Genomic DNA, 15,760 nt, shown 5'->3' with positions numbered 1-15,760 from the left:
TGGCCTGTTCAGGTTTTCTAATTCTTTGTGGTTCAGTTGTGGTATTTTATATGTCTCAAGGAATGCATCCATTTCTTCCAGATTGTCAAATTTGTTGGCATAGAGTTGCTCATAGTATGTTCTTATAATTGTCTGTATTTCTTTGGTGTTAGTTGTGTTCTCTCCTCTTTCATTCATGATTTTATTTATTTGGGTCCTTTCTCTTTTCTTTTTGATAAGTATGGCCAGGGGTTTATCAATCTTATTAATTCTTTCAAAGAACCAGCTCCTAGTTTCATTGATTTTTTCTTTTTTTTCTTTTTTTTTTTTTTTTTTGGTTTCTATTTCATTGATTTCTGCTCTGATCTTTATGATTTCTCTTCTCCTGCTGGGTCTCCTGTTTGTTTTTTCTCCAGCTCCTTTAGGTGTAGGGTTAGGTTGTCTACTTGAGACCTTTCTTGTTCCTTGAGAGAGGATTGTACCACTATGTATTTTCCTCTCAGAACTGCCTTTGCTGTGTCCCACAGATTTTGAACCGTTGTGTTTTCATTATTATTTGTTTCCATGAATTTTTTCAATTCTTCTTTAATTTCCTGGTTGACCCATTCATTCTTTAGAAGGATGCTATTTAGTCTCCATGTATTTGGGTTCTTTCCAGCTTTCCTCTTGTGATTGAATTCTAGCTTCAGAGCATTATGGTCTGAAAATAAACAGGGAATGATCCCAATCTTCCGATACTGGTTGAGACCTGATTTGTGACCCAGCATGTGATCTATTCTGGGGAATTTCCACGTGCACTACAGAAGAATGTGTATTCTGTTGCTTTGGGATGAAATGCTCTGAATATATCTGTGATGTCCATCTGGTCCAGTGTGTCATTTAAGGCCTTTATTTCCTTGTTGATCTTTTACTTGGATGATCTGTCCATTTCAGTGAGGAAGTATTAAAGTCCCCACTATTGTATTATTGTTGATGTATTTCTTTAATTTTGTTATTAATTAGTTTATATAGTTGGCTGCTCCCAAGTTAGGGGCATAGATATTTAAAATTGTTAGATCTTCTTGTTGTACTGACCCTTTGAGTATGATATAGTGTCCTTCCTCATCTCTTGTTATAGTCTTTGGCTTAAAGTCTAATTGATCTGATATAAGGATTGCTACCCCAGCCTTCTTCTGATGTCCATTAGCATGGTACATTGTTTTCCACCCCCTCACTTTAAATCTGGAGGTTTCTTTGGGTCTAAAATGAGTTTCTTGTAGGCAGCATATTGAAGGGTTTTGTTTTTTTATCCATTCTGATACCCTGTGTCTTTTGATTGTGGCATTTAGCCCATTAACATTCAGGGTAACTATTGAGAGATATGAGTTTAGTGCCATTGTATTGCCTGTAAGGTGACTGTTACTGTATATTGTCTGTTTCTTTCTGATCTACTACTTTTAGGGTCTCTCTTTGCTTAGAGGACCCCTTTCAATATTTCCTGTAGAGCTGGTTTGGTGTTTGCAAATTCTTTCAGTTTTTGTTTGTCCTGGAAGCTTTTTATCTCTCCTTCTATTTTCAATGATAGCCTAGCTGGATACAGTATTCTTGGCTGCTTGTTTTTCTCATTTACTGTTCTGAATATATCATGCCAGTTCTTTCTGGCCTGCCAGGTCTCTGTGGATATGTCTGCTGCCAATCTAATATTTTTACCATTGCATGTTACAGACTTCTTTTCCCGGGCTGCTTTCAGGATTTTCTCTTTATCGCTAAGACTTGTAAATTTTACTATTAGGTGATGCGGTATGGATCTATTCTTATTGATTTTGAGGGGGGTTCTCTGTACCTCATGCTTGTTCCCTTTGCCATATTAGGGAAATTTTCTCCAATAATTCTTTTCAATATACCTTCTGCTCCCCTCTCTCTTTCTTCTTCTTCTGGAATCCCAATTATTCTAATGTTGTTTTGTCTTATGGTGTCACTTATCTCGAATTCTCCCCTCATGGTCCAGTATTTGTTGGTCTCTCTTTTGCTCAGCTTCTTTATTCTCTGTCATTTGGTCTTCTATATCACTAATTTTTTCTTCTGCCTCATTTATCCTAGCAGTAAGAGCCTCCATTTTTTATTGCACCTCATTAATAGCTTTTTTTAAATTTAAACTTGGTTAGATTTTAGTTCTTTTATTTCTCCAGAAAGGGCTTTTATCTCTCCAGAGCAGGTTTCTCTAATATCTTCCATGTCTTTTTCGAGCTCGGCTTGAACCTTGAGAATTGTCATTCTGAACTCCAGATCTGACATATTACCAATATCCATATTGATTAGGTCCCTAGCCTTTGGTATTGCCTCTTGTTCTTTTTTTTTGTGGTGAGTTTTTCTGCCTTGTCATTTTGTCCAGATAAGAATATAGGAAGGAGCAAAGAAAATACTAAAAGGGTGGCAAAGACCCCAGGAAAATGAACTTTAACCAAATCAGAAGAGACCCCCAAATCATGATGGGGAGAAAGAGGATAAAAAGAAGTTCAGAAAAAGAAAAAAAGAAAGAAAGAAAACAAATTTTTAAAAATATATAATATATATATATGTTAGACTGGTGACTAGAACAGGGTCACCCACTTAATTCTGGGAGTATTTTGGTCTCTTAGAAGAAACTACCTCCCAAAATTTTAAAGAATGATAAACATATATAAGGGTAAACACAATGAAAGGATGGATTATGCCTATAAAGATGAAAAAAAAATTTTAATTTCTAAAAAAGGAGTTAATAAAGTAAGTTGGTTGGGAGAATAAAGAAAAAGAAAGTGGAGAGTTTTTGCTTGGGCTGTGGAGTAGAACAAGCTCAGAGCTAGATTTAGGGCATATTTTGATCTATTAGAAGAAGTTGTACCCCAAAATTTTTAGAAGAAAAAACCCTATGTGTATACAAAATATAAAGTTAGATACAATGAAGGATAAAATATGAATATAATAATGAAGATTCATAAAAGATTATTATTATTATTTTATTTATAAAAGGTATTGTTAAGATAAACTAGTTAAAAAACGTTAAAAGAGGAAAGGGTAAAGGTTAAAAAAATTTAGAAGAAGAAAAAAAATAAAATTAAAAATAATTTGACTCTTAATCTCACAAAACAAACTGGGGGTTGCTGGGGGGAGGTGGGATTGGGAGAGGGGGAGCGGGCTATGGACATTGGGGAGGGGAGGCGAACCATAAGAGACTATGGACTCTGAAAAACAACCTGAGGGTTTTGAAGGGTCAGGGGTGGGAGGTTGGGGCAACCTGAGGGTTTTGAAGGGTCAGGGGTGGGAGGTTGGGGGAACAGGTGGTGGGTAATGGGGAGGGCACGTTTTGCATGGAGCACTGGGTGTTGTGCAAAAAGAATGAATACTGTTACACTGAAAAAATAAATAAAATGAAAAAAAAAAACACTAAAAAAAAAAAAATTAACTGTAAGACTAAGGAATCATGGGGAGAAAGCCATGAATTCCATGCTTTGTTTTCTCCTTCTCTGGGATTCTGTTGTTCTCCTTGGTACGTGAACTTGGTCTTGGCTGGATTTCTTGTTGGTCTTCTGGGGGAGGGGCCTGTTGTAGTGATTCTCAAGTGTTTTTGCCCAGGCAGAATTGCACCACCCTTACCAGGGTTCGGGCTAAGTTATCTGCTCGGGTTGGCTTTCAGGAGCTTTTTTTTTTTTTTTTTTTTTTTTAATTAATTTATTATTTATTTTTTCAGCGTAACAGTATTCATTGTTTTTGCACAACACCCAGTGCTCCATGCAAAACGTGCCCTCCCTATTAACCACCACCTGTTCCCCCAACCTCCCACCCCTGACCCTTCAAAACCCTCATGTTGTTTTTCAGAGTCCATAGTCTCTTATGGTTCACCTCCCCTTCCATTTTTTTTTTTTAATAAATATATAATGTATTTTTATCCCCAGGGGTACAGGTCTGTGAATCGCCAGGTTTACACATTTCACAGCACTCACGATAGCACATACCCTCCCCAATGTCCATACCCCCTCCCCGTCTCCCAAGCCCACCTCCCCCCAGCAACCCCCAGTTTGTTTTGTGAGATTAAGAGTCATTTATGGTTTGTCTCCCTCCCAATCCCATCTTGTTGCATTTATTCTTCTCCTATCCCCCTAACCCCCCATGTTGCTTCTCCATGTTCCCTGAATGCTTTCAGTATAGTTCCGGAGGACAGAAATGAAAATGGCGGTCTCCCAATTTCTGGCCCGGAGGAGCTGAGAGCTTGAGGTCCCACTCCTCAGTGCACCCTCAGAGACAAGCGTTCAATCACTCCCTTGTCCTTGGCCTCTGGCTGCTCTCTGAGCTTACCCAGCCTATGACTGGTTCAAGGTAACCCCAAGCTGAGAGCTCACTCCTCGGCTCTGTCTCTGTAGCCGGCTTCCCCACTCTAATACCTGTGAGCTCTGTGACACTCAGGCACCCCCCCATCCTTCTGTGACCCCATGGGATCTGGGGCCACGCTGACGCAACGTTGGCTTCACCCCAGTTTAGCCTCAACGGAGAAGACTTTTAAAAGTCCTGCTTTTGGGCTCCATTGCTCTGCCGCTTGCCAGGAGCCGGCCCCTTGCCCCATGCGTGGTCTATCTTCCCGTCGCTTTGGATTCACTTCTCTGCCGGTCCTACCTTTCAGAAAGTGGTCAATTTTCTGTTTCTAGAATTGTTGCTGTTCTTCTCTTCAGTCTCCTGTTGGATTTGTAGATGTTCACAATGGATTGATAAGCTATCTACTGATCTTCTGCTACCTGATGTAGTCTCAGCCTGTTACTTCTCTGCCATCTTGATTCCTCCCCTACTCTGGGAAGTATTTTTAATAAAGTATTTCTTAAGGGTAACTGATATGTATGTTCTCTCTTTTCGTGCTACTTACTTTCTATTTACATTAAAAAACTATTTGTTGTAATTTTCTGTGACAAATAATAAAGTTAATCTTTGGACATTGTGTATTTTTTTTTACCAGAATATAAACCCAAAAATGGAATACCTAGTACCCATTAAATGTCCCCTATTGGTTAGCTGGTCTGGAGTCTTTAAATAAGAACTATTCCATGGAAGATGATGAATGTAATGGTAGGATAATGCAGATCCTTAAAAACAGTCTAGTGTGTCTATCTGTAGAGGTAGAAGGCAGTGTTAAAATGAACATTTACCAGATCTACCTTGGTTTTTTGAAAGTCAGTTTTGAACAGTAAAGGCATTGGGAAATTTCCAACATTGTGTAATCATACAACTTTTGAAAAAAGAAATGAAAAAAGGCTTCACAATGTTGATCATCACCTAGGTTACCTAATCGCATTTTAAAAGATCCTTAATGAATATGGATGCAAAAATTCTCAATAAAATACTAGCATATAGAATCCAACAGAACATTAGAAGATCATTCACCACAATCAAATGGGATTTATTCCTGCGCTGCAAGGGTGATTCAATATTCATGAATCAATCAATGTGATATACCACACTAATAAAAGAAAGGATAAGAACTATATAATCCTCTCAATAGATGCAGAAAAAGCATTTGACAAAGTACAACATCCATTCATAATAAAAGTCCTTAACAAAGTAGGGATAAGAGGAAATATATCTCAACATAATAAGGCCACATATGAAGAACCTATAGTGAATATCATCCTCAATGTGAAAAAAAACTGAGAGCTTTTCCTTGTTCCAGTTAGGAACAAGACAGGGATATCCATTCTCACCACTGTTATTTAACAAAGTATTGGAAGTCCTACCCACAGCAAACAGACAGCACAAAGAAACAAAAGGCATTCAAGTACATAAGGAAAAACTTTAAATATTTGCAGATGACATGATAGTTTATATAGAAAATCTAGAAGACTCACCCAAAAAACTTCTAGAACTGATGCATGAATTCAGTAAAGTTGCTGGATACAAAATCAATGTACAGAAATATGTTGCATTTTTATACAAAGAGATAAAAGATTTGTACTCTGAAAACTATAAAACACTGATGAAGAAATGAAAGGTGACACAGAGAAATGGAAAAACATTCCACACTCATGGATTGGAAGAACAAATATTGAAATGTCTATACTACCCAAATGAATCTACACATTTAATGCAATCTCTATCAAAATACCACCAATATTTTTCAAAAAAAAATAGAACAAACAATCTTATAATCTGTATAGAACCATAGAAAACCCCCAAATAGCTAAAGCCATCTTGAAAAAGAAAAACAAAGCTGGGGCACCACAATTCTGGGATTCAAGCTATATTACAAAGTTGTAGTGATCAAAATAGTATGGTATTGGCACAAAAACATACACATAGATTAATGGAACAGAATAGAAAAGCCAGAAATGAACTCGCAACTATATGGTCAATTATGAAATGGCATATTATCTTCTCATTTAGTTCCATGCTTTGTTTTATTAAATAAAAAGTATAATAAATAATATAAAAGGCATTCATCTGACATCTAAATTGCCATTTAAAAATGTTATAATATTTGCTTCAATATACTTTTAATAAAGTTATTAAGGTGATAGGAATAAAGTAGAGTTTCCTTTGGTCCCATCTCAAGTGTTATGCCTATTTCTACTCCCACAACTTTATCTCTTCTAATTGACTAGTTTTTTAAATTCAATCAAATATACATTCCCTGCCTAGTTCTATTGTTTACCATCACTACTTCTGAAACAAACTGAGGGTTTTGGAGAAGATGGGGGTGGGGCTTGGGTGACCCTGGTGGTGGGTATTATGGAGGGCATGTATTGCATGGAGTGCTGGGTGTGGTGCATAAACAATGAATTCTGGAGCACTGAAAAGAAATAAAATAAAAAAAATTCTAAACATGTTTTATCCACCAATGATTCTTCTTCAGTTCCACTTTTTGTCTGTAAGGAATTTGGATGTATGTATTTCTTCTATTCACACATTTTTATTAGTGTTGTCTCAAGAGAGATTAGAAATAAACACATGTTTTAACTATACTGTTTTAAATTTATCCTTTCTTTAAACCTATTTTCCATTTAATCACCCAAAGTTATGTCCAGATCCCAATGAAGAAAGACTACTTACAGTTATGTGGCTTCCGTACCCTGGGAGTTTACAAACTAATGGAGAATGAATGTATAAGACAAAAGTGAAATGCCTTCACAGTTTACCCTTGAACAACATAATGGTTGTGGCACCGAATCTCACACAGTCAAAAATTTGTGTATACCTTTTGACTCTCCAAAAACTTTACTATTAACAGCCTACTGTTGACTAGAAGTCTTACCAATAGCATAAACAGTGGGTTAACACATGTTTTGTATATGTATTATACACTGTATGTTTACAATAAAGTAACCCAGAGGGGGGAAAAATGTTATTAAGAAAGTCATAAGAGAAAACACATTTATAATGCTGTATTGTATTTATTGAAAAAATCTGGGTATAAGTGGACCTATGCCATTCAAACCTATGTTGTTGAAGGGTCAACTGTACTACAAGCCAGATGTTGCAGAAGAAACTAGTACCTCTCATTTTGACTTATGTGTGAGTCTTTCATTCTTATCTTACATTATAGAAAAACTATAGAGCATAATTATCTCTGATTCTTGAAATACTGCTGATTTCTGTAGGAAGAATCAGCTTCCTTCTCTTCTGAATATCTTTCTGAAAGCATTTACATTTCAAATTATTCCATACTGCCTCATCAGCCATTTCTCAGTTGTTTCCATCTTCCATAATTGTGTTGATATCTCTTGTCTCTTTGGGTTTTTATTTTTATTCCCTTTCTTTTAATTTGGGGCTTGGAAAATTTGAGGGTGGGATAGAAATAAAAAGTTTAACTGGAAGCATTTATTTTTTTAACGAAGGGACAATTCAATAAGTATATCTGTTGGGTATATTCAGATGGGCAAATTTTGACCTTTCTGTTACCCCTCTATTTGATTTTTTTTCTCTTCTCTCATGAACTTACAATATTTAGGAAGAAGTTGGATTCAATTAAAAAAAATATGTTACAATATTCATGACCCACTTCTTCAAACCTGGGAAACTTGAAAACTTTTTTATTTTTATACACAAAAATGTATATAGCATAGGATATATATACACACATATATGACATATGCTTAGTATGATTGCTTAGTTAATATTAGTATCATACTATTACTTTATATAATTATTGAAGTATTACTTTCATTATAAAATAGGTAATTGTTACTTAGCATAATATTTGTATATTTGCATTTTTACATGTATTACATCAACCAAGTTATTAGTTTCAGAAAATAGCACCAGTTTGACATTTTATAACATTTCTTCCTAAAATAACTACAACAACAAATGTAATTGTTAACAGATTACATTAAAGTGAAGAGACATAACAGAAAATAGTATATAACAATGCATTGGCTGAGTAGCTTTTAGGAATGTTTATAATTCCTTAATGTTATCTATTTTTAAATGTTGCTCCTCTCAACTGCAGTCATTGTTGTATCCTTTCATTTTTCGGCTGAGGTAGAAGCCTTCAGGGATTGTTCTTAAAAAAAAAAAAAAAATTATTTTAGACAGAGAGAGAGAGTAGGGGTAGAGAGAGAATCCCGAGGGAGATTCCCCATTGAGCAAGGAGACAGATGTGAGACTTGATACCAGGACCTGAGCTGAAATCAAGAATTGGCTACTCAACCAACTGAACCAACAAGATGCTCCTTCGGGGGTAGTTCTTGCTTTCTTCTCAGGCCACAGCATCTTAGCTTTTCACGGAAAACACATCCTTGCTCTTACATTGGTGGCTGCTGCGCTACCTGCTCATGCTTTGAACTGCTGTGTTCTCACCTTCTAGGAGCTCAATGTCTCTTCAGTAGTCTGCTTTGCCTTGATTATAGTTCACATTTTAAAATGAGGAAAATGTAAGTTATTTCAATTCTTGTTCTTGTTATAGCAATTTTGGTTTAATTTTCTTCTATACCTTGGCTTGCTCATAAAGAAGAAATTATAGTTTTCCACTGATCCCTTATTTCTACCCAGAAATATTCCTCATTTGCTTTTTTCTCACCCTCTGGCTGCTGACACTCAAATCCCTATTACATTTTTCAGTTTAATTTCTTAAGGAATAATCATAGTTTGCTTTCCTAACATAAACAACTAGACACACAAAACATTTTGAAAATATTTAAATATTCAAATGCATCATACTAATTAGAATTATCTAAATACTCATTTTAAAAAGTCTTAAATATTTTAAAGATATTTAATAAATAACTTCCCCACACCAATAAAAAAAATACAGTAAGAGGGGACTTTTTTTTTTAACTTAATGAATGGCAAATGCTTTCAGTATTGGAGAGCAAAAACATGTCTACCATTCATTCATCACTCAAGATCTAATTTTTTTAATGGTATTCCTACTACCTCCTCAAATCATGCAACAGGTATTAATGCCCTTGAAATATGCCATGTTTATTCTACATCATAGAGTATAACACTAAATAAACAAATATGTTTGTTCTCATGAAGCTCTTATTCTGGTATCAAGTAATATCAATTCAGTATTTTAATTTAAAACAACCTAAGTGGCAGATTTTGTTATCATTTGTTTGGTTATGTCAAACAATTTTTGTGCATAGCCATAAAGGTTATAAAGCTATCGTGAGTGCTGTGAAGTGTGTAAACCTGGCGATTCACAGACCTATACCCCTGGGGATAAAAATACATTATATGTTTATTAAAAAAAAAAATTGGAAGGGGAGGCGAACCATAAGAGACTATGGACTCTGAAAAACAACCTGAGGGTTTTGAAGGGTCAGGGGTGGGAGATTGGGGGAACAGGTGGTGGGTAATAGGGAGGGCACGTTTTGCATGGAGCACTGGGTGTTGTGCAAAAACAATGAATACTGTTACGCTGAAAAAATAAATAAATTAAAAAAATAAAAAATAAATCACCGAAATAGCATTTAGTAGTAATTTGTTAAACTCAAATGATTGAAAATTTAAGAGTATATTAATTTTAGATTTCACATTAAAAAGAATGTGAAATAATTAGATTAATTATAAAACTATATTGAACACTTAACAAAAAGGAAAGCTTTGCTACTATTCCATTGTTAAAGATGTTTTTGACACGGTAAAACTGAAGAAAAATTCTTTCATTATGAAGAGCTTATCATTGATTTTCTTTGTCAGCCTTTTCAGTGCAGATTTTTCCCAAACCTCCATAAAGCAATAATTGATATCCAAGGGATTCCTTTTGATGCCAAAAGTCAGCTATCAAACATATGGCTTTCCCATGTAAATATGTAATTAACTTTTTTTCCTTAAAGCATCACAGAAACACATAGCAGTAGTTACTGCATATTTTTGAGTATTTATAAATTCTAGAATATTTTAAGGAAATGCAACTGACTAATTATTCTTCTCTTTTAGTAGGTTTTCTCATGTTCCAATTATTTGAATTATGAAGAAAAACACTTCATTGTAAGAGCTTCCAATGTACTCAAGCGGAAATATGTTGTAATGAAAAAGATAAGTCCATATGCTATGAATTGACAACAGCTGTTCCACTTCCATCCTATGGGATGAGAGAGGAAGAGAAACTGGAACACCTTGAAGAATATTAAGATGCTAAGAAATAGGATACTGGCACGATAATTCTACAAGTTTCAGATTCTTTGTGGTAATATTATTAAACCTAATGGCAGAGTGATAAGCTACTACATCCACACATTACACTTACCTGAAAATTGAAAAATGTCAATCAATCTAATAGTGTATATGTGTAAATACCTAGGGAGTTTCCATTTCTTTGAGTTGTTTTACTGAATTAGCAGGTGTCCTGATACATTATAGATATGATCTTAGCAAAGGGCATGTGTGTAAAAAGCATCAGCCAATAAAACTCTTTTCTAAAAGCTAAAATAAAATTTAGTTAGGGTCTTTATCATGCAATGTAATAACTAAAATTGTATATCTAATGAAACAATGTGCTTCAAGAAGTACAGAAAATTACATATCATGCTTTTTTAATGAAATAGTGTTGTGCTATAGTCCCAATACAATTTGTATCTGCCTATGAGTACCTATGGAGCTTTGGTGTTTAAGGGCATCGGATTTCAAACCAGATGCCAAGAATCAAATTCAAATTTTACCATCAACTATCTGTGCAACTTTGTGCAAGTAATTTAAACATTCTATGCCAAAGTTTATCCATCAGCTGTAGATATGATTGGAGATTTATCATGCTAAGTGGCATTAGCTGCATCTGGTACATTGTGAATACTCAAATATTAGGTGTAATACTTCCAGCTATAGGGGACACAGATTGAGTAAAAATTAAAAATATCTTAAGTATATTTTATGACAACAGATTATAAAGACCTTCAGTTGTAGATTTTGGAATTTTTAGTAAGATTTGGAATTTTTAGTAAGAGTATTTTAGGTTAGGCAAATGTAATTTGACTTGATGTTCGGAAAGAAAACTCTGAATTTATAAGAAAACTTTGGATTAAAACACAGTTAAAAGAGAATTATAATTAGACACCTGGAATTTGATTGCTTGATATCAAATTAATTTAAGCCAATGGCAGTAAGGACTTGCTTTAAGAAGAAAAAATAGATGAACTGGAAAGGCAGGTCAGGGGGTTGTTATGCACAGGGATGAACAGGATTTGATAGATATGAATAAAATAGCCAAATATAAGGCTTACCTTAACATTTAGTAATTAGAAAAACAACAGTGCATTAACAGACTCAACAAGTGTATGGAAAGAAAAAATTGGGCTAAATGGAAAGACATAACTTAAGGGTAGATAGTTTTATGCATATAGTCTAAAATGAGAAGATTCTAGATAATATGTTTAATTTTTAGATTGAAAAATATTCCACTGTCTCATCTATTCATTCTAATTATGAAATAGTTGGATTGGGTGCAGATAAGTGAATAAGTCATTTTATTTTATTTTGTTATTTTACATTTTTTTTATTTTATAGACAAGTCATTTCAAAAAATTCAAACTGTAACATTAGCAAAACTTTCAAGGAGAAGATTGAACTTACAGGCATTCTTGTAGGAGGACATATTGGAGATAGACAAAAAGGGAAGAACAATTTGGACAGAGGAAATGTGTATATTTAAAAAAAACATGAGTATGTCTACTGTTGTAGAACTATTACATAATAATATTGCTGAAATAGAGTATTTAGGTAAGAAAAACTGGGGTATAAAATTAAAAAATGCACTGAGTTAAGAACCTTAAATGTTCATAGGGGAGTTTCCCAAGGATTGTCTAATTCTGTCATGGTCTGCATTCAGTGTAACTATTCATGCACCCAGATACATACAAGGTATCCAAAAATCCTCATTTTGTTTTGGGAGAGTTTATAGTAATCCAGGATTCTGGGCCAATGGTGTTTGAAAAATGATGAGTTGGCAGAGTAAAGTGCAAGCAAAACTCAGAAACAAGTCATCTTCTGAGTTCCTTCTATTCATTTCCTTTACTCCTCTGAAAGGGAAAACAGCTATAATTAGGTAGTATAATCCCAAAATAGTCATAAAAATTATAAGATTGCAAGATACATATTTACTGTATACCCATCTAGTCCATGGAGGTATGGGATTTAATTTAAATTCTTTAATGTTCAGATGAGCCCACAATAGTTTCTTAATTACTATCCAAATGTGGAATGTCTTATTTTAATGTATAATCAATAAAGTGCTCCCTTATAAAGGGACACTGGTTAGGTCACTTGGTGGAGCATGTTACTCTTGATATTAAGGTTGTGGGTTTGGGCCCCACACTGGGTGCAGAGTTTACTTAAATATAAAATTTTTTAACAGCTACATTATAAAAATAAATCCAAAATTAACCTCAAAAATATATTTTAAAAGAATAAAAGTAATATAATTTATTACATAGGTAGTGTCTTATTCCAATAATGTATTTATAAATGCAGGCACTATAAAACAACTTTTTAACCATATTACTTGTAAATGAAAATGTAAGTATGCCTAAACTTATCCAAATATCTGAATTTATATTATTTATATTAAATCCCAAAATCAAATTTGTCCTTTTCATGTTATTCAATACACTAACATTTATTAGTCTCAGTGATTATCAAGATTCTTTTTCAAATCCTTATCACATAATAACTACATAGACTCTTTTCTATCAGAAACCTTAATGCCAATGCATATAATAGAGGTTGATTGATTTTCAAACTGTTACAGAAGAAGAATATTTAAAATAGTGGGATTGGCAGCTGGGTGGCTCAGGCCATGGTCCCAGGGTCCTGGGATCAAGCCCCGCATCAGGTTCCCTGCTCAGCAGGAATCCTTCCTCTTCCTCTCACACTCCTGCTTGTGTTCCCTGTCTCCCTGTCTCTATCTTTATCAAATAAATAAATAAAATTTTTAGAAGAAATAGTGGGATTATAGATATTTAACTTTGCAAAATTAAATATGAAATAAATCTTTGCTACTTTTAGAAGGGATACATCAGCATTATCAGAATGTTCATTCTGAATGGTTTTCTTTCATGAAACTGCTTAGCAATCCCCAATGCAGCTAATTCTAGCTTTCCACTAAAATCATCTAGAAAGAAGGAGAAAATAAGATACCAAAAATAGTACTGAAAATTTCTATTGAAATATTATCCAAATTTACAGTGAGATTTCAGAATAATTTGGATTGAATATTAATTTTTTTATATCCAGTGCTCGCTTCGGCAGCACATATACTAATTTTTTTATATCCAGTCTTCTCTTCACCATAAAGAAGTTAACGGTGATTAAAAAAAAAAAAAACTAACAATCTAACAGTTGTTTTAAAACATTAAAAAAACATTTAGAGTGGAGCCTTGGCTAGCTCATTCAGTTAAGCATCTGCCTTCAGCTCAGGTCATGATTCCAGGGTCCTGTGATTGAACTCCACATCAGGCTCCCTGCTCAGTGGGGTGTCTGCTTCTCTCCTTCTACCTTACCCCTTGGATTGTGCTCTCTTTCTCTGTTTCACTCACTCTTTCTCAAATAAATAAATAAATAAATTCATCTTTAAAAAATAATTTAGAGAAATTATATTAAATTTTATTTTTTTCATCCTATCTCCTTCTTCACTTCCTCCTTAAATAGTGGTCTTCAGTGCTTTCGTGACAGTTTTTTGGCCCATGAAAATCATACTAAAGTACATACAGATAAGAAATGAATCAATTAGGTCTTTAATTAAATTTTAGAAACATAATGGGAAAACTAAATTTTTAAAATATGAGTTTTTATGGGTATTAATTCATTGTTTGTTCCTTAGTCTGAGCTTTAAATATCAAGATTTAATGAACAAAAGGAACTGGATAAAAAGTCCACCTACAATCCTAATTAACTTAGCAAAGTATGGTAGAAGAACAAGGCTACATTTACCCCGGGAAATTACTGGTTCAGGACTAGGACTTGGGGAGCCAGTAACAAAACCACAGGGATGTGCATAGATAGACTAGATTTATAGAACTGGACTTCTAAAGACAATTTATACAAGAACAGGAGAGGTATTGAGCAAAACCTTAGACTTAGAAGAAGGGTAAGCTTTCCAACATAGGAGGAAGATATATATATTTTTAAATATGACATAAGATCAGTCTGGTGAGTTAGAAAAGACACATGGTATTTAATGTTAGTATAAAGTCTCTGCCATCTCACCCCCTTAGATTAAAGTCCCTAAGTGGGCTACTTTCACTCATGAGCCTACAGAAATATATGTTTTTTAATATTAGCAAGTTGATCACAACCTTATTTATTATATCTTATATTTTATTTTATTTTATTTTTATTTTTTCAAAGGCTATCTTCTATTTCTTCAACAAAACCCTCTAACAGTGACTCTGTCTGCTTTTAAGGCCCATATTTTCTGCAAGGATGAAACCCACACCCCTCAGTATTGCCTAATTTACTTGATCAAGAATTTACAACTATAAACCAAAACTTTCTGCTCATCCCTTTTGAGTGCTGACTTACTTCAAGTCTAGGGTGGGAGGGCAATGAAATGTGGGGAGAGGACACTTGGGTGTACTCATAAGATGCAGGAACACCAGCATTAATGGAAGTAAAGCCTGCTTTGTGTTGGGGCTCAGAGGTTACATTCTAGATGTACTTGTTGGACACACATTCTAGATGTACTTATTGGACACACATTCTAGATGTACTTATTGGACACTCTCACACTTTACATCCTGGGTTTCCCCCTCATCTTCTCCAGGATCAAACTGAGGGTTGTTTTTCCCAGATGCACTGCCAGCCCAGGACCTCAGGAGCCTGTTCATTGACCTCTGTCACATTTTAAATGACACCTCATGAAGAACAGCAGTTGACAATAGAAATTACCCAGTGGTGTGCTCACTTTGGCAGCACATACACTAAAACTGGAATGCTATAGAGATTAGTATGGTTCCTATGCAAGGACGACACATAAATTTGTGAAATGTCCCATCTTAAAAAAAAAAAAAGAAGAAGAAGAAAGAAAGGAAGAAAGGAAGAAAGAAAGAAAGAAAGAAAGAAAAGAAAAAAAAGAAATTACCCAGTGGTGTGGAGTCAGGCTCATCCCGCACATCTCCACATTGCTTTCTAGGAATCCTGTCGTTCCCCCTACCACACATGTGATTGCAATTTTATATGTAACGAAAATATAGTGTGTCCAAATAATTTATATGAAGGATGCAAAAATGTAATAATTTAATGTACCAAGCACCAAATTATTAATTTAGAACCTCAAAAAACATCTTGAATCAACAAAGCATAGGTCACTGTCCTTAAATGACACAACAGACTATTGGATTTAGTC

At 34.5% G+C, this 15,760-nt stretch overlaps 1 non-coding gene across 1 annotated transcript; it reads left to right on the top strand.

Annotated features, from left to right (window-relative positions):
- Positions 1–15,311: 15,311 nt before the first annotated feature.
- On the top strand, positions 15,312–15,415 carry LOC123941086. The gene has a single exon (XR_006818179.1). It is a non-coding gene; the product is annotated as a U6 spliceosomal RNA (small nuclear RNA).
- The last annotated feature ends 345 nt before the right edge of the window (positions 15,416–15,760 follow it).

The sequence above is a fragment of the Meles meles genome, chromosome 4 (genome assembly GCF_922984935.1).
Source record: "Meles meles chromosome 4, mMelMel3.1 paternal haplotype, whole genome shotgun sequence".
In the NCBI taxonomy this organism is placed as follows: Eukaryota; Metazoa; Chordata; class Mammalia; order Carnivora; family Mustelidae; genus Meles; species Meles meles.
This window is presented reverse-complemented; position numbering and strand designations above follow the sequence as displayed.